We start from the raw sequence: 26,441 nt of genomic DNA on the forward strand, positions 1-26,441 counted from the left end.
AATTGGTGACAGAGAGCAATCTAGCTTCATTCTTATGCATGTGGCTTTCCTATTTTCCCAGAACCATTTATTGAAGAAATTTTTTTCTTCATTGTATGTTTTTTAGCTCTTGTGTTGAAAATTATCTGTCCGTATATGACGTGTGATCAGAAAATACGGTGAATGTTTAAATAAAAAATATTTATTATTGTAAAAGACACATTGCCATTAATCCCTCTCAAAATACTCCCCCTTGCTTCCAACACATTTATCCCATTGTTCTTGTCACTTTCTTAAGCAGCTCTGGAAGTCCTCTTTCATGTATAGTTGCCCTTTTGTGGCTGCTTCGATGTCCTGAATCAGTTCAAAATGTTTACCTTTCATGGTCATTTTGACTTTGGGGAAGAGCCAGAAGTTGCATGGTGCCAGATCTGGTGAATTCGGTGGATGAGGACACACTGTAATTTTTTTTTTGAAATTGCCATGCCAAAAGCGATGTGTGACATGGAACATTATCATGATGGAAATGAAACTAGCAGCCATTTTCTCAGGCTGTTTTCTATGCACATCATTTCTTAAACGCTCTAGTAAGCCCTTATAATATTCAGAGTTCACTGTAGTGTTCCTGGATACAAACTCAGCTTGCACGATTTCATCAACATCAAAACACACAGTTAATATCTCCGGGATGTTAGATCTTGATTGATATGCTTTTTTCGCACAAGGACAAATGGGTGATTTTCATTGAGAACTGTGAACTTTGGTCACAGGATCATAACCATAGACCCAAGTTTCATCTCCCATGATGACATGTTTTAAAAAGCTGGAATCTGAAGTGGCACTATCTCTCAACTCCAACAAAATTGAAAAATGTTGTTGTTTTTGTTTGACAGTCAAAACGCTTGGAACAAATTTTGCACTGACTTGCCTCATGTTCATATCTGTTGTTAAAATGCTTTGAACGGAACCATAAGAGATGTTCAGCTCCTCAGAAATTTCCCTAATAGTCAATTGCCTATTCAATAGAATCATTTGGCTTACTCTTTCAAAATTCTCTTGATATTGAAGGATGTCCCAGTCTCCCTTCATCTTCAGTCGATTTACAACCATTACAAAGTCGCTGGAACCACTTGTAAACCATCCTCATGTTCACTGCAGCATCACCATAAACTAATTTTAACGTTTTGTGTGTTTCTTTAGCACTTTTTTGCAGTTTGAAACAAAATTTTTTGTTAATGCTTTGTGATCCATGATTTACGGCACACTTTAAAAACACACCTCTCAGCTGTAGCTCACACCGACTGACTGCACCGAACAAGTTGGAACTTGTCACATACTGTTACTAAGATTCCACACACTGCTTCCTGTAGTGAAGATCCCTGCCTTTCTATTGGATGGCACTCAGTGCGGCAATCACTGTATTTTTTTTATTATATCTTGTACATGTGGGTTTATTTCTGGGTTCTCAATTCTATTTCATTTGTCTATGTGTCAGTTTTTCTGCCTGAACCATGCTGTTTTGATTATTGTCACTTTGTAGTGTAAATTAAAGTCAGGGAGTTTGATACCTCCAGCCTTGTACATTTCCCTTAGGATTGCTTTGGCTATTCAGAGTCTTTTGTGATTCCAGACAAATAGGGTAACTTTTTGTTATTATTTCTTTAAAAAGTGCCATTGGGATTTTGGTGGGGATTGCATTAAATCTGTATATTGCTTTGGGTAATATGGCCAATTTAATTAACTGTGTTGATTTTTCTACTCCATGAACATGGAATATCTTTCCATTTCCTTGTGTCTTCAATTTCTTTTAAAAATGTCATATAATTTTCAGTGTATATGTCCTTCACACCCTTTGTTAAGTTTATTCCTAGGTATTTTATTATTTTTGTTGCAATTGCAAAAGGAATTGTTTTTTCATTTCTTTTTCTGAAATTTCATTGTTAGCATATAGGAATGCAATCGATTTTTGTATATTGATTTTGTATCCTGCAACTTTACTGTATTTGTTTTATTATTTCTAAATTGTTTTGGTGGAGTCTTTAGGGTATTCTATATAAAGAGTCATGTTATCTGCAAAAAAGTGACAATTTAACTTTTTAATTTCCAATTTGAATGCCTTTTTTTCTTTTGCCTGATTGCTCTGGCTAAGACTTCCAATATTATGTTGAATAACAGTGACAGAGGGCATCCCTGTCTTGTTCTTGATCTTAGAGAAAAAGCTTTCAGTTTTTCACTGTTAATTATGTTATTAGCTGAGTGTTTGTCATATATGGCCTTTATCATGTTGAGGTACTTTCCTTCTATACCCATTTTATTAATTGTTTTAATCATAAGTGAATGTATTGGGTTGTCGGAATAGTCATGACCTATTTTTTCTGTTTTTCATTGCAAAAATGTGTCATGACTTTTCTGACAACCCAATAGTATCTTGTTAGATGTTTTTTTGCATCTATTGATATGATCATATGATTTTTATCCTTTATTTTGTTTATGTGGTGCATCATACTGATTGGTTTGCGTATGTTGAACCATTCTTGCTCCCCTGGAATGAACCCCACTCGATCGTCATATGATCTTTTTAATGTATTGTTGTATTTGATTTGCTAGTATTTTGTTTAAGATTTTTGCATGCGTATTTATCAGAGATTCTGCTCTGTAGTTCTCTTTTTTTTGTGGTATTCTTACAGGTTTTGGTATCAGGGTAATGTTGGCCTCATAAAATGAGTTAGGAAGTATTGCCTCTTCAAATTTCTGGAAGAGTTTGAGGAGGACAGGTATGAAATCATCTTTGAATGTTTGGTAGAATTTACTAGTGAAATCACTTGGTCCTAGACTGTTGCTTTTGGGGTGCTTTTGGATGACTGATTCAATTTTCTTACTGCTGATTGATCTATTTAGATTTTCCTTCTTTGTGATTCAGTCTAGGAAGGTTTTGTATTTCTAAGAAGTTTTCCACTTGTTCTAGATCAGAGGTCGGCAAACTTTTGAGACGGAAGAGCCACCAGTGGTCAGCACACTGCAGCTCGCGAGCCTCTGAAGTAAAATTGAAAATGAAAATAAAACAAAACTATCATAGTTTCATTTATAAAATTTTTAAACGATATTATTCACATAATGGTGATTATGTAAAAATATATTTATGGCTCTCAAATAATTTTTAAATTGTTGTGAGGGACAGGATTGGCTCTTCCAGGGGTTGGCAAATTTTTGAGACAGAACATACCCAAAGAGCCGCGTGTGGCTTGCGAGCCGCAGTTTGCAGACTCCTGTTCTAGATTATTGAATTTGGTAGTGTATAGTCCTTCATAGTATTCTTGTATGATTCTTTGTATTTCTGTGGATATCCATTGTAACTTCTCTTCAATTTCTGATTTGGTTTATTTTTGTCTTTTTTTTTTTTTCCTTAGTCTAGTTAGGGGTTTGTCAACTTTGTTGTTTCAGTGAATCAGCTTTTGTTGCTTTAAGTTTTTCTACTGGTTTTTTGTTCTCTTTGTCATTTAGTTGCGCTTTAATTTGTATTATTTCCTTCCTCTCCTGACTTTGGGTTTCATTTGTTCTTCTTTTTCAGTTCCTGAAGGTGTAATGTTAGGTTGTTTATTTGGGATTTTTCTTTTTCCTTGAGATAGACCTGTAATGATATAAATTTCCCTCTTATTACTGCTTTAGCTGCATCGGAATGATTTTGATATGACGTAGTTTTTTTTTCTTAAAGATTTTATTGGGGAATTGTGGGAGGGGAACAGACAAGTTGCTATGCTTTTGTTCTTCAGTCTAGTTGTGGAGGACGTCGCTTCACTGGCCCACGTTGTTATTGTGATCATTGAGCTCTTCCTGGCTGAGGCAGCCGGTCACTGGCCATTGGACAGCTGCTTACGCTGGCTGCCAGCCGCTCATGGTAGCTCACGGCAGCCCACTGCAGCCCCACTGCAGCCTACGCCATTGCCGGCGACTCACGCAGCCCAGCTTCAGGTTGAGCTGTTGTTCACCATCTTAGCTGTAGAGGGCACAGCATCCCTGGCCCATGTGGGATCTGAACTGGCAGCCCTGCTGCTCAGAGTTTGCGCTCCCAAGCCAACTCTTAACCAATGAGCCAGTTGGCCAGCCTGATATGATGTATTTTTATTGTCATTTGTCTCTACATATCTTTTGTGCTCTCTTTTACTTTATTTTTGACCCAGTCATTTTTTAGTAGTATGTTGTTTAATCTACAGATAGTTGAAGTTTTTCTCACTTTCTTTTTTTAGTTTATTTGTAATTTCATAGCATTGTGGTTGGAAAATATGCTTTGTATGGTTTCAGTCTTCTTTTTTTAAAGATTTTTATTGAGGAATTGGGGGGATGGGAACAGTGCTGGGGAATTGGGGGAAGGAGAACAGACAAGTTGCTGTCCTTTTGTTCTTCAGTCTAGTTGTGGAGGACATTGCTTCACTGGCCCAAGTTGNGACCTTTTAAAAATCATTCATATATATTCCTTTGATAACAATGATTTAAAAAGGGAAAGAAAATCAGAGATCATGCAAACCATGCTTTTGCCACACAGCTTCCACCTGGTAAAAGCACTTGGGTTTTCTCTGGAGACTCTCCCTCCCTTCACTGGGTAATCTGATGGGCCTGTCAATCAAAGGACACGCCCCTCCCTGGGTCAAGGGACCAGTGGCACCCTCTTCCTGGACTTGGGCAGAATGGCAAAAAGACCTAAAACAGCTGGAACCAATTCATCCAGATGTAGAAACCCTCCATTAGTTCCTTCCACCTACCCAGGCCACAAGGACTCCCTGGGTTCGGACTTTTTCAACTTTCCCTTAAATTTTTTGAATTGCCCATTTCTTTCTAATAAATTCCTCTTTTGCTTAAGTTAGCTGGAGTCACTCACTCTTTGTTGCTGATAACCAGAGGAGCTTAATGGGAATATCTAATGTTTGAGGTTGATTTGTACTTTCATTTGCCAGCATAACTTACTACAGCTGCTTGCAAACTTTTTTTTTTTTTAAGATTTTTACTGGGGAATTGGGGGGATGGGAACAGCGCTGGGGAATTGGGGGAAGGGGAACAGACCTCCAGGTTGAGCTGTTGTTCAGCATCTTAGCTGTGGAGGGCAGTGTCACTGGCCCTCATATGTGGGATCCGAACGGGGTCCCTCTGGCGTCCCAAGACAGTTCTTAACTATCGCACCACTCTGCCGGCCCTGGTTTCAGTCTTCTTAAATTTCCTGATACTGGTTTTATGTCCCAACATATGGTCTGTCCTTGAGAATGTTCCATGTGCACTAGAAAAGAATGTATAGTCTGATGTTCTAGGATGAAGGGCTCTTAAATGTCAATTACGTCCATTTGGTGAAATGTGTAATTTAAGGTGATATTTCCTTATTGGTTTTCTGTTTGGATGCTGTATCCATAGCTGTAAATGGCACATTTAGGTCCCCTACTATAATTGCATCCTGGCAGTTTATCCATTTAGTTCTGTTAGTAGTTGCTGTATTGTTTTTTATGCACCCTATTTGGGGGCATATCTACTGATAAGTGTGATGTCTTATCAACTTATCTGTTGTATTGTTCCCTTTATTATTATGAAATATCCATCTTTGCCTCTTGTTGCCTTTTTTATCCTGAAGTTTGTTTTGTCAGATATAAGTATGGTTATACCCATTTTGTTCTGGATGCCATTTGCTTGGAGTATTGTTTTCCACTCTTTCACTTTGAATCTATATTTGTTCTTGTAGCTGAGATGTGTCTCTTGGAGGCACCATATGGCTGGGTTTTGCATTTTGATCCAATCTGCCTTTTTATTGGTGAATTTAGTCCATTTACATTTAGGGTGATTATTGATATATGAGGATTTCCTACCATTCTTTTTTTTTCTTTTCTTTTTTTTCTGGTGGCCCAGTGTCTCCACTGTTTCTTTGCCTTTTTGTTGCTGTCTGTTGTTTTAGTGTCGTGGTATTCTATGATTTCCCCGTTTCTTTTTGTTGTTGTTGTTATATAGTTCAGTTCTCGATTTTTTTTGAGTGGTTATCAATAAGTTTATATAAAAGAAAGTTTCATATTTAGAGTATTCCATTTTCTTCAGCATGCTTTCTTTCTCCATTCCCTTTTTCCTGGTTCAGACCTTTATTCTCTCCCCTTGGAAACGGCCTGTTAGGATTGAGATAATTAGGTGTTCTATTTGCTTCTTGGATTTGAGGATCCAGTTCTTTCCATAGGTTTGGGAAGTTCTTATTAACTATTTGTTTGAATAGACTCTCCATGCTCTTCTTTCTCTCTTCTCCGTCTGGCATACCCATTATTCTTATATTGTTTTTTCTGTTGGAGTCAGGTAGTTTTTATAAAGTTCTTTCATTTCTTTTAATTCTCAAGTCTCTCTTCTTCCATGTGTGTCATTTACAAGTTTCTACCTTTGATATCATTCTTTCCTCCATGTCTTCAGCTCTATTTTCTAAGCTGGCTATTTCATTCTTCATTTCTTTTATTGAGTTCTTTATTTCCATAATTTTTATTTGGCTCTTTTAAAAAATTTCAGTCTTTTTGGTAAAATGTTTATTTTGTTCATTGATTTTTATTTCTGAGTTCATTAAACTGCCTGAGTTTTCTTGCATCTTGTTAAGATTTTTCAGATCTGCAATCTTGAATTCTCCATCATTTAAGTCACATTTCCATGTCTTTAAGTTTATTTTGTGGAGATTTGTCTTTCTGAGCTGCCTTCTTACTTTGGTTTGATATAGCAATTACTGGACAGTTGTTTTCCTGTGCATCTTTGGGAGTGAATTCTGTAGCAGTTGATATGAAGAGGTCTTTTTTTTTTGCTTTCCAGTAGGTAACACTGGAGTGGTGTATTTTCTTTTTCGCTGGAGTGTTTTATTTTTTCTTGAGCTGTTCCCATGTCTTAGGCAATGAGGGATTTCCTGGGGAGATGGGCATCTCTGTCACCAGGTTGCTTTGGTCTCAGGGCACCACCCCTGTGGAGGGTGTGGTGGGTGATTGGGTTCAGAGCCCATGAAATCCCAGTGCTGCCCCCCTGCAGCCAGTTGTAGAGCTGTGCACCTCAGCACCTCTGGGTGCTTCCACTGGGATCAGCTCGGATAGATGGGGTCAGGGTGGGCTGGGAGAGGCTGCTGGTGTGTTTCTAGCTTTCTTCTCCTCTAAGTAATGGCTTCCGTCAGACCATAGCTGCCTCGCCCCTATAGCTCCTGCCTTGTCACTGGAATTATCCACAGTATGTGTCTGCCTCTCAGGAACTGTCCAGTTCTCAGGGCTGTAGATACTCTTCTCTCGAATCCGACACTGCTCCCATTCTTTTTTCCTTTCTGGGGCCTGCTGCTAACATTGCGAGAGTGTAGGAGAGGCGAGCTCTGGGAGAGTGCAGGTAGGTGGCCAGGCTCTGCTACCCTGTTTTCTGCCTGGCAGTGAGGGCTGTTAGACTGTAGTTGTCTCACTTTTTTATTTGGTCTTTGCCCTGAGGTCTCTGACCCGATCTCTGGGTTTAGCCCTATTATATACATGCTTCTTCAGGTAGAATTGCTGGGGCCACAGAGAGTGCACCTGCAGTTTGATTCCTCCCTTCTCCTGGAACCGCAGTGAGCTCTGGGTTGTGTCTGTGCCCCTGTCTCTACACTTCTCCCTCCCCCTCTCCTTTGTTTGCCCTGATTCACCCACCTTCAGATATTTAGATGCACGGATCTCTCAGATGTGTTTGTGTGTTTGTGTGTTATGTTGTGGAATCTTATGTTGAATTATAGCTGTTCAACTTGTAACTTCAAGGGAAGAGTTCAAGGAGTGGCCCTAATGTTGCCATATTTCAGACATCCCTGGGTTTTATTTGTGATTCAGTGATAAACTTGCAGTAGTTGACCTTAATTTGATTCCAAGTGTAAACCTAAAATATTTCTTAAAATAAAATATGAACTTAAAAACTTATGAAATGAGTAAATGTCTGTTGTAGACATTTGTCAAAACAAAACAAAACAAAGAGAGTTTGGAGAAAATAAATCACTGTTATCATTGTTGCTGGATACAAACTCCTTGGCCCATATTTTCTTCATTTGAGTATCTTAAACATGTTGTTCTATGTCCTCTGACATAAAACGTTGCTGTCAACGTTTGATAATGTAATTTTTATTCACTTGTATGTCATTTTTGTTTTTTTCTAGAAGTTCAAAGAATTTTTTAGAAAGTCTATTTTCTAAGATGTATCTTGTTTTGATTACTTCTGGGTTGATATACTCATGTATGTGGTATGCTTCAATATGTAGTTTCCTTTTTTAAATTTCAGTAAAGGTTTTTTGGAATTGTACTTTTTAGTATTTGTTCTGTCTCATTGCCTTGGTTTTCTTCTTTGGGGATTCCTATTATCTGTATGTTGGATCATGAGAATGAATGGATGGTTATATTTCTCTTGAATCCTTTTACTTTCTCATTATGGGAGGGTAAACTTTAAAATTTTTTCTTCATTACCTTCTGTTTCTCTTGAGATGTTATTTGTGATATGTACGTGTTCTTGGGTTTCTTCTAATATAGTCCTGTTTTCTGAGGTAATTTTTCTTTAAAAAAATTTTTTTTTTTTTTATTGGGGAAGGGGAACAGCCAAGTTGTCCTTCAGTCTGAGTTGTGGAGGGCGCAGCAAGCTCAGCTCCGGCAGCTTGCGGCCGCTCAGCTCAAGGTGCTGTGCTCAATCTTAGTTGCGGGGAACGCAGCCTACCATCCCATGTGGGGGTCGAACCGGCAACCTTGTTGTTAGGAGCATGTGCTCTCACCAGCTGAGCCATCCTGCCATCTATTGGCAGCTCAGCAGCAGCTCAGCTCAGGTGCAGCTCACTGGCTCAATTGGGAATCGAACCTGCGACCGTGTTGCTCAAAGCTCATGCTCTTAACCAACGGAGCCACTCGGCCCGCCCCCTCTGAGGTAATGTTTTAATGGATGATTTCTGCTAATGATCTTATTGACATTAGGTGTATTGAACAAAATGCTAGGATTGAAATATTGATCCTGCTTTACCACTAACTAGCAAGTAACTTAATATAACGAAGCCTTAACTAGTTACTAAATATCAAGGTATCTCCGGTTTTATTCATTTTTATCCTATTTCAGGATTGTACTAAGGAGGCTGTAAAAAATGTGAGTGTTCTATTCAAATGCACAAAATCATTATTAGCATAATTAACAAATATTCAAAGACAGGCACTAAGCCAATAAGCAAATTAAATACTCTCCAACATATAGATTAAAGTGTGTAGGAAAGCATATGGTGACTTTTTATTTTAGTCCATGTTTTATGTTTTGTCGTTTTGTTTCTGAGTTTTGATAATCTGAATGCCTTTAAAATACAGTTAAGTCCTCACTTAACATTGTGAATATGTTTTTAAAAACTGCAACTTTAAGCAAAATGATGTATAATGAAACCAGTTTGACCTTAAGCTAACAGGAGTTATAGAAACAAAAGTTAAGTAGGTAGCATATTTCTGGTCACAAAAACATCACCAAACTTCTAAATAAAGACTGAAAACACTTCTAATATTAAATATTGAAATAATATGAGCTATACATAACATTTAAGAAAGAATAATAAAAACAAGTGGGATAATTATTTTCCAACTCAGTTATTTCTGTTCAGGGTGGTCAGAGCCTATTCCTGAAGCTCAAGGTGCCAGGCAGGAATACACACTGGACAGCACACCCTTCCGTTTACAGGGCAAACTCATACCCACTCCCACTCATCCACACTGGGACAATTGAGACATGCCAGTCATCCCACTTGCGTGGCTTTGGGATGTGGGAGGATACTGGAGCACGCCAAGAAAACCCATACAGACATGGGGAGAACATGCAGCAGTTGCCCTGGCTGGGAATCAGTTCTTATTTTCTCATCAATATTATAATGAAATGATGTTGAACCAAGTGATGTTATTCAAAGACCTGATGAAATAGGTTACAGTTTTTTCAGTTTTATGGGCATGTCTTTGGTGTGCTTTCTTTGTGTGTTAGGATGTTATTCTGTTCCTTTTTTCCCTAACAATAACTTTGTGTAGAATTTGGCTTTAATCCCTTTCTGTTGCTTATTTTATGTTACAGTTTTTCTTAATTTTTAGAAGGCAGAATTTAAGATAGCTTTTATAACTTCTGTTATTTCCTTGTAAATTGCAAAAATATGGCTACTTATTTATTTGTTATTTAGATATTTTCTGGTTCTGCTCCCGTCTACCACTCCATTTGGGCTTTTCTTTGTTTTTCCTCTTTCATCTCTGTGCTGCTGAGCAGATTCCACTACTTACGGTCTCTCCTCAGTGTTGGGCCTTATCTGGGAAGGTGGTCCTGGCTGACTGGTTTTTGAGTGTCCTAGACTGCCCACACCCCTTTGGTTCTTGGGTGGAACCCTTTCCCTCACCCCTTTTCAGATACCATTCTCAGATTGCCTGCTCCACTTCCTAGTGACCACCAGATGTCTATGTGCTCAGGTCCTCCTTTGCTCCCTTGCTTCTCTCAGCTTCTTGCCTTTCAGATATACCATGCATGAGTTTTGAGGGTTGTTTATCCTTACCCATTTGTATTTTGGACTTTTTTGACTAGCTGTAGGTGTTGTCTGTGCACTTTATGGTTTGCTATCTTATTATTCTTTCTTTTTTTAAAATTTATTGGGGAACAGTGTGCTTTTCCAGGACCCATCAGCTCCAAGTCAAGTCATTGTTTTCAATCTACCGTATTTGCCGGCGTATAAGACGACTGGGCGTATAAGACGACCCCCTAAGATTTCCACTCAAAATACAGAGTTTGTTATATGGGCAGTCTATCTGAAGTGTACCTGGCGTATAAGACGACCCCCCACTTGGAGGCATATTTTTCAGGGCCAAAAAATCGTCTTATACGNAAGACGACCCCCCACTTGGAGGCATATTTTTCAGGGCCAAAAAATCGTCTTATACGCCGGCAAATACGGTAGTTGTGGAGGGTGCAGCTCACTAGCACATGTGGGAATCAAACCGGCAACCTTGGTGTTACGAGCACTGCACTCTAACCAACTGAGCCAACTGGCCGCCCCTCATTACTATTTCCTTACGTGGGGATTCAGAGACATTAAAAACCTATGCCTTTACCACTGCTTGAGTTTCCATATTGTTGTCAACTTAATGTATTTTCAATGAAGTTAAGTTCTTTTTTTTTTTTCTTCTTTAAAAATCATCTCTACAGAGAAAAAGAAATTGGGATATAGGATGCTCATCCTTTCCAGGAGAGAGTCCACAGCATTTCAGAAGAGCAGGTCTCAGGACAGTGGGGACAGCTGCTTCCCTCTCTGAAGCATGGCTCAGGTGTGAAGAAGGATTTCAGGATACTTCTGGGACTCCGGTAAAAGTAGTTTTAAAATAATTTCCCCTAGTGCCAAAGGATAAATCGTAGATTCCTGAGTGTTCAGGCCACTGTAATTATATATTTTTGGAATTCCCTTTCTTATTTTCTTTCAGGACACTGTCATTGGCACATTATCTTTTTTCCCTCATCCTCGAATTCTGTTAATAATTGTGGCACGTTAGTATTCACCTCCTAATGCCATACAGAACCTTTGTATTTCTTTGTAAATGAAGGATACATACTAGAACATTCTCAGAGCTTTGAGCCTTCTATTCTTTATAAGAAGTATATTTATAAAGTGCTTATATATTCAGAATCTTTTGACAATGAAATATTCTGATTAATTTTTGTATATGGTAACTTTGAAATACTTACAAAGAAATGCTATTATAAGCTAAATGTTGGACAGCTTTCTGTTTAGATTCAGGGAAATACATTTGTAAGTATATGAGGAGAACATACTTTGGGAATAATTACTGGTAAATATAAATAAAGGAAAACAGAGGAATATGTTAAGGAAGGTGTAGTTTAAAGTTTTGAATATTTTACAAAATACTCTTGATTTTTAGCCTTTGTCACATAAGTTACTATATTATTATTATTATCTGCCTACAGTTATTAACAGCGGAAAAGAAGACTTTTACAGAAAAGGATGTTGAATTATTTGCTAGACCCAAAAAAGGTAACATTTTGTTGATTTCTTGACAGAAAATGTATAAGGCTAATACATCCTTCTTTGGTGTACTTGCTTTCTTTTAAAAAGTTATTTACATAGTTTGGATAGACTATATATTCATGGTTAAAAAACATCAAAACAATGTAACAGGTATTTTTCGAGAAATCTCTCATCTTTATCACCATCCACTCCATTTTTCCTGCCTCCTATAGGTAATTACTAAAGTGTTTTTGTGTGTTCTTCTTGGGTTCACTGCGATCAACAGAGCCCAGTAGGTTGGCTTAGGTTCAGAGCTCCAGGGTTTTAAAAAATATCTGATTTGAGAAATAAAGTTATGACCTATGATATAAGGGTTGTACTACTTCAGGCAATGAAATCCTAACTTAGGGAATTAGTTAGGGAAGGCTTTCAGTTACAAATAGTAGGAAACCATATTAGAATGTTTGAAGAAACGGGGTTGTATATATATCTCCGGCAACAAGAAGTCCAGGAGCCAGGCTTGTTATGGGTTCTGTATACTTAGTGTGGGGTGAGCTCTTGTAGTTCTGAGATGGAAGCTGAATTCTCCAAGCTTAATTTGGGAAGAGTGTAAGGTCTGAGTATTTTCTCCAAGTGAACTTTTCCTCTGGGAAGGAATTCCCTCTCCAGGACCTCTGTTTTTGACCAGAACCTGTTATATAGGGTCACCTACACTAAAGAGACTTTAGTAAAATTAAGTATTTTTAAACACTTATGAGGTGTGATCAAACAATATAGTGAATGTTTAAAAAAAATTATTACAATAAAAGAAACATTGCCATTAATCCCCCTCAAAATACTCCCTCTTGCTTCAAACACACTTATCCCATCATTCTTGCCTATTCTGAAGCAGTTCTGGAAGTCCTCTTTCGTGAGTGTCTTTAGTTGAGCTATCGTGCCTGCCTCGATGTCCTGAATCAGTTAAAACGTTTACCTTTCATGGTCATTTTGACTTCGGTGAAGAGCCAGAAGTTGCACTGTGCCAGATCTGGTGAATAAGGTGGATGAGGACACACTGTAATGTTTTTATTTGACAGAAATTGTCGTATACCAGAAGCGATATGTGACCATCAAGCGTTGTCATGATTGAGGGTGATTTAAGGAACACTTTAAAAAGCACACCTTCTCTCAACCATAGCTCACACCCAACTACATGCACCCAGCAAGTTGAAACTTGTCACACACTGTTAACTAAGGTTTGATAGCACTGCTTCCCATATTGAAGATCCCTGCCTTTTCATTGGATGGCACTCTGCAGTCGCATCCACCGTATTTCTTGATCACATTGGAAAGGCTCCATGTCACACATCGCTTCTGGTATGGCTATTTTTGTTAATTTTATGTTAATTTATTTAATTACAAAGGATTTTTTGGAATGATTTCCCCATGCCAATATATATTTTATCCACTCTGCTGTACTTTCCATTCCGTAGAATGATCGATATATTCTTAAAGATTGAAAGAGCTTATATCAATGAATAATTGCTTTATTTACAGCATCAGCAGCTTGTTAAGGCAAGAAAGTATTGTTAATAATTTAATAAAAGCTTACAAATAGAAATTGATACCATGTTTTCCTGAAAATAAGACCGGGTCTTACATTAATTTTTGCTCCAAAAAGATGCATTTTATTCATTTATTCATTTACAAAAATCTACATTTATTCAAATATAGTCATGTCTGGCTGATGACCTTAACTGGGGCTTATTTTGGGGTAGGGCTTATATTACAAGCACCCTGAAAATCATGCTAGGGCTTGTTTTCCAGTTAGGTCTTATTTTTGGGAAAACAGTAGAAAAAGAGATTCAAGGCATTTCTTAGAACTGGTTCATTTTTAAAATAGTAGCTTCTAAAGTATTAAAGACAGGCTATTAACAGAAATTTCAGGGTTTGGAAGTAATATTTTTATCAGAGCTGAAAAGTGTGCAAAAAAGGCAGAGACATATCTCCATGTCTCTCTGTCCTCATCTGTTAGGCACTGGGAATCAGAGAAGACTGAAAAGGGGAGGAAATAGAGGAGATGGAAAGGGGTGAGAGAAGACAGCATATGAATGTTAGCAAAGGATCTTGGCGGAAGGTTCAAGGGAGATGAAAGAAGATAAAAAGTTGAAATTAAAAGAGGCTGGAACCTTTGGAGATAGTGATGTTCTGAAAAAGACAGAACTTAAAAAAAAGTGTATTTACCAAACATAAGGATATTATGAAATAAAAAGGAAACAGGGTTTATTTATTTATTTTTATTATTATTATTATTTTTTAAAGATTTTTATTGGGGAATTGGGGGAATGGGAACAGCGCTGGGGAATTGGGGGAAGGGGAACAGACAAGTTGCTGTCATTTTGTTCTTCAGTCTAGTTGAGGACATTGCTTCACTGGCCCAAGTTGGCACCATCATTGCACTCCTCCTGGGTGAGGCAGATCAGTCGCTGGCCTCTGGACGGCCGCTCACTGCGGCTGCCGGCCGCTCACGCTGGCTGCTGGCCACACACGGTAGCCCTTGGCAACTCACTGCCACAGGGGCATCAGCCCATGCCGTCACCGGCGACTCACAGCAGCCCAGCTCCAGGTTGAGCTGTTGTTCAGCATCTTAGCTGTGGAGGGCAGTGTCACTGGCCCTCAGATGTGGGATCTGAACCGGGGTCCTCTGGCATCCCAAGCCAGTTCTTAACCATCGCGCCACTCGGCCGACCCACAGAGTTTATTTTTAAATACCCTGCAAAATTTTTTTTTTCAAAATTTTTGTTATTGAGGTCAGAAATCTGCTCCTTGTGAGGCATTACTGAATTTTTGAAAATTGTGTGTTGACTTGGTTTTCTCCCCATTGCCCCAGGAGGTCAGACTCTCCTCATTTGCTCATCTTTAAATTGTAGGTGTATTAGTTTGCTATAACTGCCATAACAAAGTACCACGAAGTAGGTGGTTTGAACAACAGAAACTTATTATTTCACAGTTCTAGAGGTTAGAAGTCCAAAATGAAGGTATTGCAGTTGGTTTCTTTTAGGATTTGCTCCAGGCTTCTTTCCTTAGCTTGTAGATGGCTGTCTTCTCCATGTGTCTCTTCACATTGTCATCCCTCCCTGAATGTCTGTTTCTGTGTCCAGATTTCTCCTTTTATAAGGATATCTGTCATACTATATTAGGGTCCACCCTAAAGACCTAACTTTAACTCTGTAAAGACCCTATCTCAAAATAGGGTCACATTCTAAGATGCTTAAACATATGAATGAATTTTGGGGAGACAGTTCAACCTGTAACACCAGGTTCTAACACATACCTGGCACACAATGGGCAACCAGAAATGTTTACAAATGCCTGATAACTATTCCAGTAGTCTGACTAATGTCCTTCCTAGAATGTCACTGGTATGGGTCCTTGATTTCAAGGGTACCCCTTTTCAGGAAATAAAATGATCTATTGACTAACAAATTTCTGGTAATGGTTTTACCTATATTTAAGTGCCTGTAATTCTTGGGCTTATGAATTCCATGAATTTGTTATATAATCACGAGAATTGTGATAACTAGTTGCTGTCTTAGTCCGTTCAGGCTGCTAACAAAAATACCATAGATTGGGTGGTTTATAAACAGCAGAAATTAATTTCTCATAGTTTTGGAGGCTAAAAGTTCATTACATTCAGTGTCTGGTGAGGGCTCGCTTCCTGGTTCATAGCCAGCATCTTTGTGCTGTGTCCTCACATGGTGGAAGGTGCCAGGGATCTCTCTGGAGCTTCTTTTATAGGGAGTAATCCCATTCATGCGGGTGGATCCCCCAAAGGTCTCACCTCTTAAAACAATCACATTGGGGATTAGGTTTCAACATGTGAATTTTAGGGAGACACATTTAGTCTCTAGCATTCTGCCTCTTTCTTTTTGACTTACTTTTCCAGATTCATAATAATGAAGGAGATTGATAGTGTCTTTTGCGAGTAAGTACACAGCTTAGTTTTATGAACTATTTAAATCAGTACGGATTCTTAGGTTATTCTGAATAGTTTAATTTTAAGTTTATATTTTGAAGGGTAGACAATTTTAGTAATTCTAGATGTTCATGGCTCAAAGTAAGTGTTCAATGAATGTTTATTATTATTTCATGATTTTGTGCATCTGTAAATGCTGTTTTTTCAGATACCATTTTGTCAGTGAACCCTCCCTTCTGGAGCAACACAAGGTGGAATATTCACTTTTTTTGTGCTACCTTTAATTTAATATTTGATGGTTTAGTGTTGTCTAACGGAGCATGTATTCCTTGAGTGCAAGAGTTTCCTTCCTCCCGTCCGTTCCCCTCCCCTCCACTCCCTTCTCTTTCCTCCCCCTCTGTCTTTCATATTAGTTTTAGGTGTACAAAACAGTGTAAGGATTAGACATTTACACTCTTCACAAAGTGATAACCCCAACAAGTCTACTACCCATCTGACACCATATATAACTATTACAACCCAATCAATTATATTCTGTATGCTGTACTTTACATCCCGTGACCATATATGGGGGGTGCCAAAAGGCGTATACACACTTTAAGAGATGTTATCTATGTATTACTTTTCAAAGTTGAATTGAATTATGGTAGCAATGTGTAGTATGACGTTTGCTCAAAAGATGGCAATAATCAAATGAATGCTAATGCTACCATTAGAGAGGCAAGACGATGTTTTGGGCCATGTTATCACTGGTGATGAAACACGAGTGCACCAATACGACCCTGAACCAAAGCGTCAAAGTGCACAATGAAAGTCAGCCAATTTTCCACAACCAAAAAAGCTCCGTCAGTCCAAATCAAGAGTTAAAACGATGTTGCTAACCTTTTTTGACATCAGAGGGGTTATTCATTATGAATTTGTACCAGCTGGACAAACAGTTAACCATGTTTACTATTTGCAAGTGCTGAAAGGCTGCATGAAAAAGTTAGACGACCTGAACTTTTTGCCAACAATTTACGGCTCCTGCATCACGACAATGCACCAGCTCACACAGCACTGTCTGTTTGAGGGAGTTTTTAGCCAGTAAATAAATGACTGGGGCCGGCCGAGTGGCTCAGATGGTTAAGAGCTTGCTCAAGAGTGTGAGCTCTGGGCAACAGGGTTGCCGGTTTGATTCCCGGCCCAAGTTGAGCTGCTGCTGAGCTGCCAACAGGTAGCAGGATCGCTCAGCTACAAGAAAACAAAAAAACAAATGACTGTATTCGAACACTCTCCCGTCTCACCTGACCTGGTCCGCAATGACTTCTTTCTTTACCTGAAGATAAATGAAACATTGAAAGGAAGACATTTGGATGACATTCAGGACATCAGGTGTAATATTGCGACAGCTCTGATGGCCATTCCAGAAAAAGAGCTCCAAAATTGCTTTGAAGGGTGGACTAGGTGCTGGCATCGGTGCATAGCTTTCCAAGGGGAGTACTTCGAAGGTGACCGTGGTGATATTCAGCAATGGGATATGTAGCACTATCTGTAGGATGAGTTCACAAACTTAATTGACAGACCTCATATGACAAACCCACAACGGGGTTTCATATTCAATGGGGGAAAAGCTAAAAGCATTTCCCTTATGATCAGGAACAAGAAAAGGATATCCATTTTCACCACTTTTATTCAACATAGTATCGGAAGTCCTAGGTACAGCAATCAGACAAGAAAAAGAAATAAAAGACATCCAAATGGGAAAGGAACAAGTAAAACTGGCATTATTTGCAGATGACATAATACTACATATAGAGAACACCAAAGATTCCACCAAAACACTATTAGAACTGATAAAAGAATTTAGTAAAGTAGAATACAAAATTAATATTCAGAAGTTGATTGCATTTTTGTACAACAATAACAAAGTATCAGAATGAGAAATTAAGAAAACAATCCCATTTACAAATGCATCAAAAAATAAAACAAAATAAAATACTTAGGAATAAATTTAGCCAAGGAAGTAAGAGATAGAGGTCTTTTATGGTTCCATATAAATTTTAAGATTATTTGTTCTACTTTTGTAAAAAATGCCATTGGTATTTTGATAGGGATTGCATTGAATCTATAGATTGCTTTGGGTAGTATGGATGTTTTAACTACAATAATTCTTTCTATCCATGAGCATGATATACGTTTCCATTTATTTGTATCTTCTTTAATTTCTCTCTTCAATGTCTTATAATTTTCTGAGTACAAATCTCTTATTTCCTTGGCTAAATTTCTTTAGTAGATAGGCCTACACTGCTATGAATTTCCCTCTTAGGACTGTTTACACTGTGTTTCACAGACTTGGCACGGTTCTGTTTTCATTTTCATTGGTCTTAGGGTATCATTTGATGTCTCCCTTTATCTCATTGTTAACCCATCCATTATTTAGTAGCATGTTATTTATTCTCCATGTGTTTTTGTGTTTTTCAGGTTATTTTCCTTGTAATTAATTTCTAATTTCATACCACTGTGCTCAAAGATGCTTGATATCATTTCAGTCTACTCAAATTTACTGAGACTTGTTTTGTGGCCTAACATGTGGTCTATCTTGGAAAATGTTCCATGTGCACTTGAAAAGAATGTATATTCTGCTGCTTTGGAGTGAAATGATCTAAAAGTATCAATTAAATCCATCTGGTCTAGTGTGTCATTAAAGGCTGCTGTCCCATGTTGATTTTCTGTTTGCCCTAAAAATATCAATTAAACCCATCTGGTCTAGTGTGTCAATAAAGGCCGCTGTTCCCATGTTGATTTTCTGTTTGGGGGATCTGTCCATTGGTGTCAGTGAGGTGTTAAAGTCCCCTACTATGGGGCCGGCCGAGTGGTTCTGTTGGTTAAGAGCTCGCTCAAGAGTTTGAGCTCTGAGCAACAGCAGTTCGTTTCCTGGCCCAAGCTGAGCAGCCGCTGAGCTGCCAACAGGTGGCAGGATGGCTCAGCTTAAAAACAAACAAACAAACAAACAAAGTCCCCTACTATGACTGTGTTACTGTGGATCTCTGCTTTTATGTCAGTCAATATTTGTTTTATGCATTTAGGTGCTTCTATGTTGGGTGCATAGGTGTTTACTAGGGTTATGTCCTCTTGTTGGATTGCTCCTTGTATTATTATGTAATGTCATCCTTTGTGTCTTGTTATAGTCTTCGTTTTAAAGTCTGTTTTGTCCGATAAATATTGCTACTCCAGCTTTTGTCTCATTTCCATTTGCGTGAAATATCTTTTCCCATCCCTTCACTTTCAGTCCGTGTGTGTCTTTTGAATCTGAGGTGGGTCTCTTGTAGACAGCATATGCATGGGTCTTATTTTCTTATCCACTCAGCTACCTTATGTCTTTTGATTGGGGCATTTAATCCATTTACATTTAAAGTAATTATTGATAGGTACAGAGTTATTGTCATGTTGTTATTCACATTTCTGATCTTTGTTAGTTTGTTTTTTGTTTTCTCCTGTCTTCTGCTTAAAGAAGTACTTTTAACATTTCTTGCAATACTGGCTTGGTGTTAATGAATTTCTTGAACTTTTTCTGATCTGGGGAGCTCTTTATCTCTCCTTGAATTGTAAGTGATAGCCCTGCTGGGTAGAGTAGTCTTAGTTGTAGGCCTTCATTTTTCATCACTTTGAATATTTCCTGCCACTCCCTTGTGGCCTGCAAGGTTTCTGTTGAGAAGTCAGCTGATAGTCTTGTGGGAGCTCCCTTGTGAGTAACTAGCTGCCTTTCTCTTGCTACTTTTAGGATTCTCTCTTTGTCTATAACCTTTGCCATTTTAACTATGATGTGTCTTGGTGTGGGCCTGTTTGGGCTCACCTTGTTTGAGACTCTTTGCGTTTCCTGGACTAGTATGTCAATTTCCTTCACCAGGTTAGGGACATTTTGCGGTCATTATTTCCTCAGATAGGTTCCCGATTCCTTGCTTCCTCTCTTCTCCTTCTGGTACCGTGATGCGAATGTTGTTATGCTTGATGTTGTCCCACAGGTCTCTTAAACTGTCTTCATTGTTTTTTTTAATTCTCTTTTCTTTTTGTTGTTCCGATTGGGTGTGTTATGCTATCCTGTCTTCTAAATTGCTGATTTGATCCTCTGCTTCATCTAATCTGCTGGTGATTCCTTCTAGAAAAGTCTTCATTTCAGTTATTGTATTCTTTACATCTGACTGGTTCTTTTTTATGGTTTCTATGTCCTTCTTTATGCTCGCTATCTCTCTGCTGAAACTCTCACCAAGTTCCTTAAGCATTCTTATAATCAGTGTTTAAAACTCTGTCTCCGGTAAGTTGGTTGCCTCCATTTCATTTAGTTCCATTTCTGGAGGTTTCTTTTGTTCTTTTATTTGGGACATGTTTCTTTGTTTCCTTATTCTGGCTGACTTTCTGTGTTTGCTTCTATGTATTAGGTAGATCTCCTATGTCTGTCTTTGTTGTGTGGCTGTATGTAGTATGTGTCCTGTGTGGTCCAATGATGCAGTCTCCCTCATCTCCTCTGAGTGTCTTCCAGGAGTGTCCCTTGAGTGTGTTGTGTGTGTTCTCATATTGTAGTTGAGCCTTGATTTTTTTGGTGTGTCGGTGGGTGTGATGGACTCCCAGGCTGGCTGCCTGTGAGCATTGGCTATGGCCATATTGTATGAGCTGCTGTGTGGGGGCTGACTCCTCAGAGGAGGATTCGTCCCCAGGGGCTCCTGTGCCTGTTGAGACCTCCCTATGGGTCTCCTGCTTGTGGGGCTAACCAGGTAGTGCTCTAATGTGTTCTAAAGCTGGCCTCTGGGTGTGTTGTTTCCGGCGTCTCTTGGGAGGGGCTCCCCTGCAGGCCAATTTTGCTCTTGCCTGTTACCGGCCTATGGATTCCTGTAGGAGCTACAAAGCTATCTGTGTTTGGCTGCTGTCTGTGCTGGACGTGGAGGCGTGTGGGGGGTGGCCTTGCTGTGAACCATGCCCGGGTGCCCCCAGCTTTGGGCCTGAGGCAGATTAGCAAGAGGCCGAGCACCTCCTAGGCCTATTGCCACCTCCTAGCTGCCCGTAAGGTTCAGCTATTGCAAGACCCGCCTTAGGTGTGTGGGCCAGGCTGGTTGACCTAGCGTTGAGAGTTCCCTTCGTGATGCAGCACTAGCTGGTTAGGGTCGAGTCCCAGGGAATCATGAGATGATTGCTGGTGATTTTTACAATGTTAATGCAGATTGAGTTATTGCACCAGTGCCCAGCGTGTGACCACTTCTCAAAGCACATTTAGAACATTACAGCCAGCCTCTGATACCTCGTGTCAGTGCCTGGTCTGTGAGTACTTAGGAAATGCCCTTAGGACACAGCAGGCAGCCACTGGTTGCCTCAGGTTTGTAAATCCCTGAGAGCTGCAGAAGAATAGCTACAGAACAGGCTTTGGGTCACTGTCTACCACCAAAAGCTCTGTGGGGTATTCCGGGCATTCACTGCTGTAAAAGGTTTCTGTGGCTTGTGGGCTTGAGTGGGCCTCCCAGGTGGAGAAAGTGCCCCTGGCAATGCAGCTATAGGTGGGCAGGGTGGGGTTCTAGGGAGCTAAGGGTTGTGGGTGGTCGTTTTTAGAAAGTCAGCCTTGTCTTGGTCTCCCACACAGGTGCTGGGTTGGGTCCACACTGTAAAAACACTGATAATACTGTGGCTAGGCACTGCCTACCTCAGACCTACAGGTTTTTGAGAGCTGCCCAAGAGATGCTTTTATCTTGGGTCACTGCCTAGCAGCCAACATTTCGTTGACTGTCGTGGGCTGTCCACTGTTGCAAAAGGCTTCCACATCCTGTGGGGCAGGGCCAGTAGGCCAGCACTTAAGAGTGTCCCAGGTGATGTAGCACCTGCTGTGCAGAGGGCCAGGACCCTGGGTGTCACCAAGACAGTGTGCACGCATGCATGCCACCAGACCAATGCAATCCCAGACTTGGCTCTTTGGGGGGGTGCTCCACACAGAAAAGATGTCATCCTTCTATAGGCTATATGTATGTCAGACTCCACACAGGGATAATCATGGATCCTATGGCTCCAGCCCTCTCCTCAAAGCACACAATTCAGTCTTTTCCTGCGTATCTCTGGGCCTCCCAAGCCATTGTCCCTGCATTGGAGACCTGGTGAGTGTTTGCAAGCAAATGAGTATGTGTGTGGGCTCTGTAAGAGGGCATCTGGGTTTCCAACTGCTTTCCATCTCACCAGGACAGGCAGACAGAGAGTCCTCGCAGGTTTTCACTGCCAGATGTTGTGGGAAGTCCTCCTCCTGGCACAGGACCCCTCCTCAGTGGGGACTTCCGCTACAGAGGTTTTCCTCCTGGCATTCATCCATTGTGTGTGGGTTTGGGGTCAGCCTGTTTTGTGCCTCTGCCGCTCCTATCAGTTTTGATGTGGCCTCTTTTTTCTATTGTTATGAGTTACAGGATTTCTGTTTCACTAGTCTTCAGACGATTGTTGTATAATTAATTTGTAATCTTGGTGTGATCCTGGGATGCAGTAGGCGCATTGTTTACCTAATCTGCCATCTTGGACCCTCTGGGAGTTTTCTTATATTTATTTGTTTCATCATGGCTTAATGTATCAGGTGTTTATAGGTATGTATAGAATGAAGCCATTTAGCTTCTGAACCTGTTTCTTGTTCTGTAAAACTGAATTACAATATCCAATATCTTAACTTCATAGTATATTGAAATGTGGCTAAGGGGCTTTTTTTTTTTTTTTTAGCTGAGCCATCCCGCCACCTGTTGGCAGCTCACGGCTGCTCAGCTCGGGCTGACTCGAACCGCTGTTGCTCAGAGCTCAAACTCTTGAGCGAGCTCTTAACCAACTGAGCCACTCAGCCGGCCCTAACTAAGGGGCTTTTTAAATTTTTAAAAAATTTTGTCATTAGGGCTGGCCGAGTGGCGCGATGGTTAAGAACTGGCTTGGGATGCCAGAGGGCTCCGGTTCGGATCCCACATAAGAGGGCCAGTGACACTGCCCTCTACAGCTAAGATGCTGAACAACAGTTCAACCTGGAGCTGGGCTGCCGTGGGTCGCCAGCGACGGCGTAGGCTGCAGTCCCCTGCTGCAGTGGGTTGCCATGGGCTACCATGTGTAGCCAGCAGCCAGTGTGAGTGGCCAGCAGCCGCCGTGAGTGGCCGTCCAGAGGCTGGCGACTGATCTGCCTCGCCCGGGAAGAGCGCAGTGATGGTGCCAGCTTGGGCCAGTGAAGCAGCATCCTCCACAACTAGACTGAAGAACAAAACAACAGCAACTTGTCTGTTCCCCTTCCCCCGATTCCCCAGCACTGTTCCCCTCCCCCAATTCCCCAATAAAATCTTAAAAAAAAAATTTGTCATTATTGATCAATTATGAATATGAGTAGAAAAATAGATTTTTATTAGGTATGTATTTCTTTTCTGATCAATATCAGAAAAGTTTCCTCTTGACCACCAATTCCACTAATATGGAGTAGTAACTCCATTCTTTCTTGGTTCCCTGTTTATCAGAATCACTAAAATAAAAAGTAGTGATAGCACCAAATGCTGTCGGTTATGTGGAGAAACTGCACCACTCACACATGGCTGGTGGAACTGTGAAATGGTATAGCCTCTGTGGAAAACAATTTGGCAGTTTCTTATAAGACTAAACATGCAATTACCATACAACCCAGCATTCGTACCCTTAGACATTTATCCCAGAGAATAAAAATTACATCTACTTCAAGTCCTGTAGAGAATGCTCATAGCAGCTTCATTTATAATAACCCCAAACTGGAAATAACACAGATGTCTTCTAATGGGTGAATGATTTAACAAACTGTGTTACGTCCATACCATGGAATACTCTGTGATAAAAAGAATGTAACTGTTGATACACACAACATGTATATATATAAGAGCTTGAATGAATGTCCAGGAAATTATGCTGAGTGAAAAAAGCCAATCCTAAAACATTATGTAGCATGACTCCATTTATATATCATTCTTAATTTGACAAAGTTATAGAAGTGGCAGAACTGATTAGTGGTTGCCAGTGGTTAGGAATTGTGGTGGGGAGGGAGGCTATGGTGTGGTTTAAAAAGGTAATATTAATACACGATATCTTCCTGGTGATGGGATTTTTCTGTATTTTGATGGTGTCAGTACATGTATTAATGATTGTGGTGTTGTACTATAGTTTTCTAGAATGTTACCAATGGAGGAACTGGGTGAAGCATCATCTATTATTTCTAATAACTGTATGTGAGTCTAATATCTCAAACTAACAAGTTTAATTAAGTGTAAAAGTTTTCTATTAAATGTTTTAAGCACACTGCTGCCCCACGGCTCTTAGTATGGCAAAGGAGAAACACAGAAGCATTCTCGTTATACATAAGTTTTGTTTTGTGGTTTGTTTTCTGTTATTTAATTATTTTTGGTTTCGTCAAATATTCTTGGAAGTTATATAGCTTTGTAATTATTTCAAGGTAATTTTTTGAGTTTTTATTTGTGCTCCAGTCATTTTCCTTGTTTCTTATAATGTATCTGAATCAGTTCTACTTCTTTATCTTCTTATAATTTGGCTTTCATTTAGAGAATCTTAGCCAAGTTGCACATAGAATTTTAGGCAGAGACATTTGACATAGACATTGCTTCCACTATCATCAGAATTTTGTGTATTTGTAACTTTGGCAAAGTAACATGCATGAAATCTCATTCTGGTAACCATACAGTTGATCTTTTAAAATGTATTTTCTTTTTCTTTAACAGAAGCTACCACATCTAAGAGTACCAGTGGGTGTACGGATATCACCTGGAGTTCCAGTGGAAGTGATCTGTCATATGAAGGTAGAAAACTTTTTAAATCACAGAGAGATAATGGACCTGTGGTTCTAGAATAGACAGGTTTTGTAACAGGAACATTTTATGTCCAGAAGATGGGGCCAGTGAAGGTAAATAGATAATTTTGTAAGAAATTTAGTTTTTATTATATATTGGGTTCAATATTGGAAAAACTTACATTCCTTTTCTAAAACTTAGCATTGATTATGATCTTATTGAGTCCCAGCCTCTAGCTTAACTTCAGAAACATTTTCTCATTTAATATTTCTCAAAACAGCTGTAAGAGATAGACATTAGTAGTAGTATTTTACTGTTAACAATTTAATCTTGAACATGTTAGAATTGGTTGGGATTCCATTTTGGGTTTCTTTGATGACAAAGCCAGTTCTCTCAACTAGTTAATTAATGCTACACCCATATTGCCTCCTTGCTAACCTGTTTTGGGTAAATACTATGACAACCATTGTGTGGTAGAAGCATAACTTACAAGTTTCTGTTCTGATGGCGTTTTATATTGTATCGTGTTTTGACTGTTGAAAACAGGGTTTCTCAGCCTTGGTATTATTGCCATTTAGGGCCAGATCATTCTTTGTTGGGAGGAGGGGAGCTTTTCTGTACATTGTAGGGTGTTTAGCAGCATCTCTGGCCTCTATCCATTAGGTGATAGCAGTTGTGACAACCAAAAATGTCTCCAGATATTGTCAGATGCCCCCTATAGGACAAAATCACCCCCAGTTGAGAACCGCAGACTTAGAATTATGGAAATCATGTTCTTTTACAACATTTTAGAATACATAGCTCATTTAAGAGTATATAAAAGTCCTAAGGCTTTCGAAATAAGCTTTGACTTTTAAATCTTACTTTGACAGTTCATGTTAGTTACTTAGTCAAGGTTAAGTTTGTACAGATAGCCCCTGTGAAAGGTGATTACATTCTTTTGGCCACTTTTTATGCCATCTTGATTAGTGCCAGTTGACATTTTAGTCATAGCCAGGTGAAATGGTATTTTCATAGGGCTTATATTGTTATTTCAACCATATTAAATGAAATTCATTGTTATGCAACTCTTGGTTTGTCTTCACACATCTTAGAACATAATTTCATTATTAAAAACTATATGCTTTTTTTTTTTTTTTCCCTTGGGGAATTGGGGGGATGGGAACAGTGCTGGGGAATTGGGAACAGACAAGTTGCTGTCGTTTTTGTTCTTCAATCTAGTTGTGGAGGATGTTGCTTCACTGGCCCAAGTTGGCACCATCATTGCGCTCTTCTCTGGCAAGGCACATCAGTCGCCGGGTTCTGGACGGCCGCTCACTGCGGCTGCTGGCCGCTCACGCTGGCTGCTGGCTACACACGGTAGCCCATGGCAATCCACTGCCATAGGGACTGCAGCCCACGCCGTCGCCGGCAACTCATGGCAGCCCAGCTCCAGGTTGAGCTGTTGTTCAGCATCTTAGCTGTGGAGGGCAGTGTCACTGGCCCTCATATGTGGGATCCGAACCGGGGCCCTCTGGCATCCCAAGCGAGTTCTTAACCATCGCGCCACTCGGCCGGCCCAAAAACTATATGCTTTTTATGGGTGAATAGTGTGGTATGTGAATTACATCTCAGTAAAGCTGTTATTAAAAAACTGTGTATGTCCTCTTGTGTTAAAAGAGATACTTGGTAGTTTCCAAAACGTTAAGAATGGAAAGATGCTTTGAGCTAATTACTTTAAAATGAGTTA

At 39.7% G+C, this 26,441-nt stretch overlaps 1 protein-coding gene across 1 annotated transcript in view; it reads left to right on the forward strand.

Annotated features, from left to right (window-relative positions):
* SPIDR (scaffold protein involved in DNA repair) overlaps positions 1 to 26,441 on the forward strand; it is a 351,985-nt gene that overhangs the window by 36,649 nt on the left and 288,895 nt on the right. Inside the window, exons 3-5 of the mRNA XM_019628914.1 lie at positions 11,155 to 11,310; positions 11,929 to 11,995; positions 24,644 to 24,721. The gene's annotated coding sequence lies outside the window, so the exon portion shown is untranslated. The remainder of the gene's footprint in view (positions 1 to 11,154; positions 11,311 to 11,928; positions 11,996 to 24,643; positions 24,722 to 26,441) is intronic.

This window comes from Hipposideros armiger, unplaced genomic scaffold, assembly GCF_001890085.2.
Source record: "Hipposideros armiger isolate ML-2016 unplaced genomic scaffold, ASM189008v1 scaffold_816, whole genome shotgun sequence".
Lineage (NCBI taxonomy): Eukaryota > Metazoa > Chordata > Mammalia > Chiroptera > Hipposideridae > Hipposideros > Hipposideros armiger.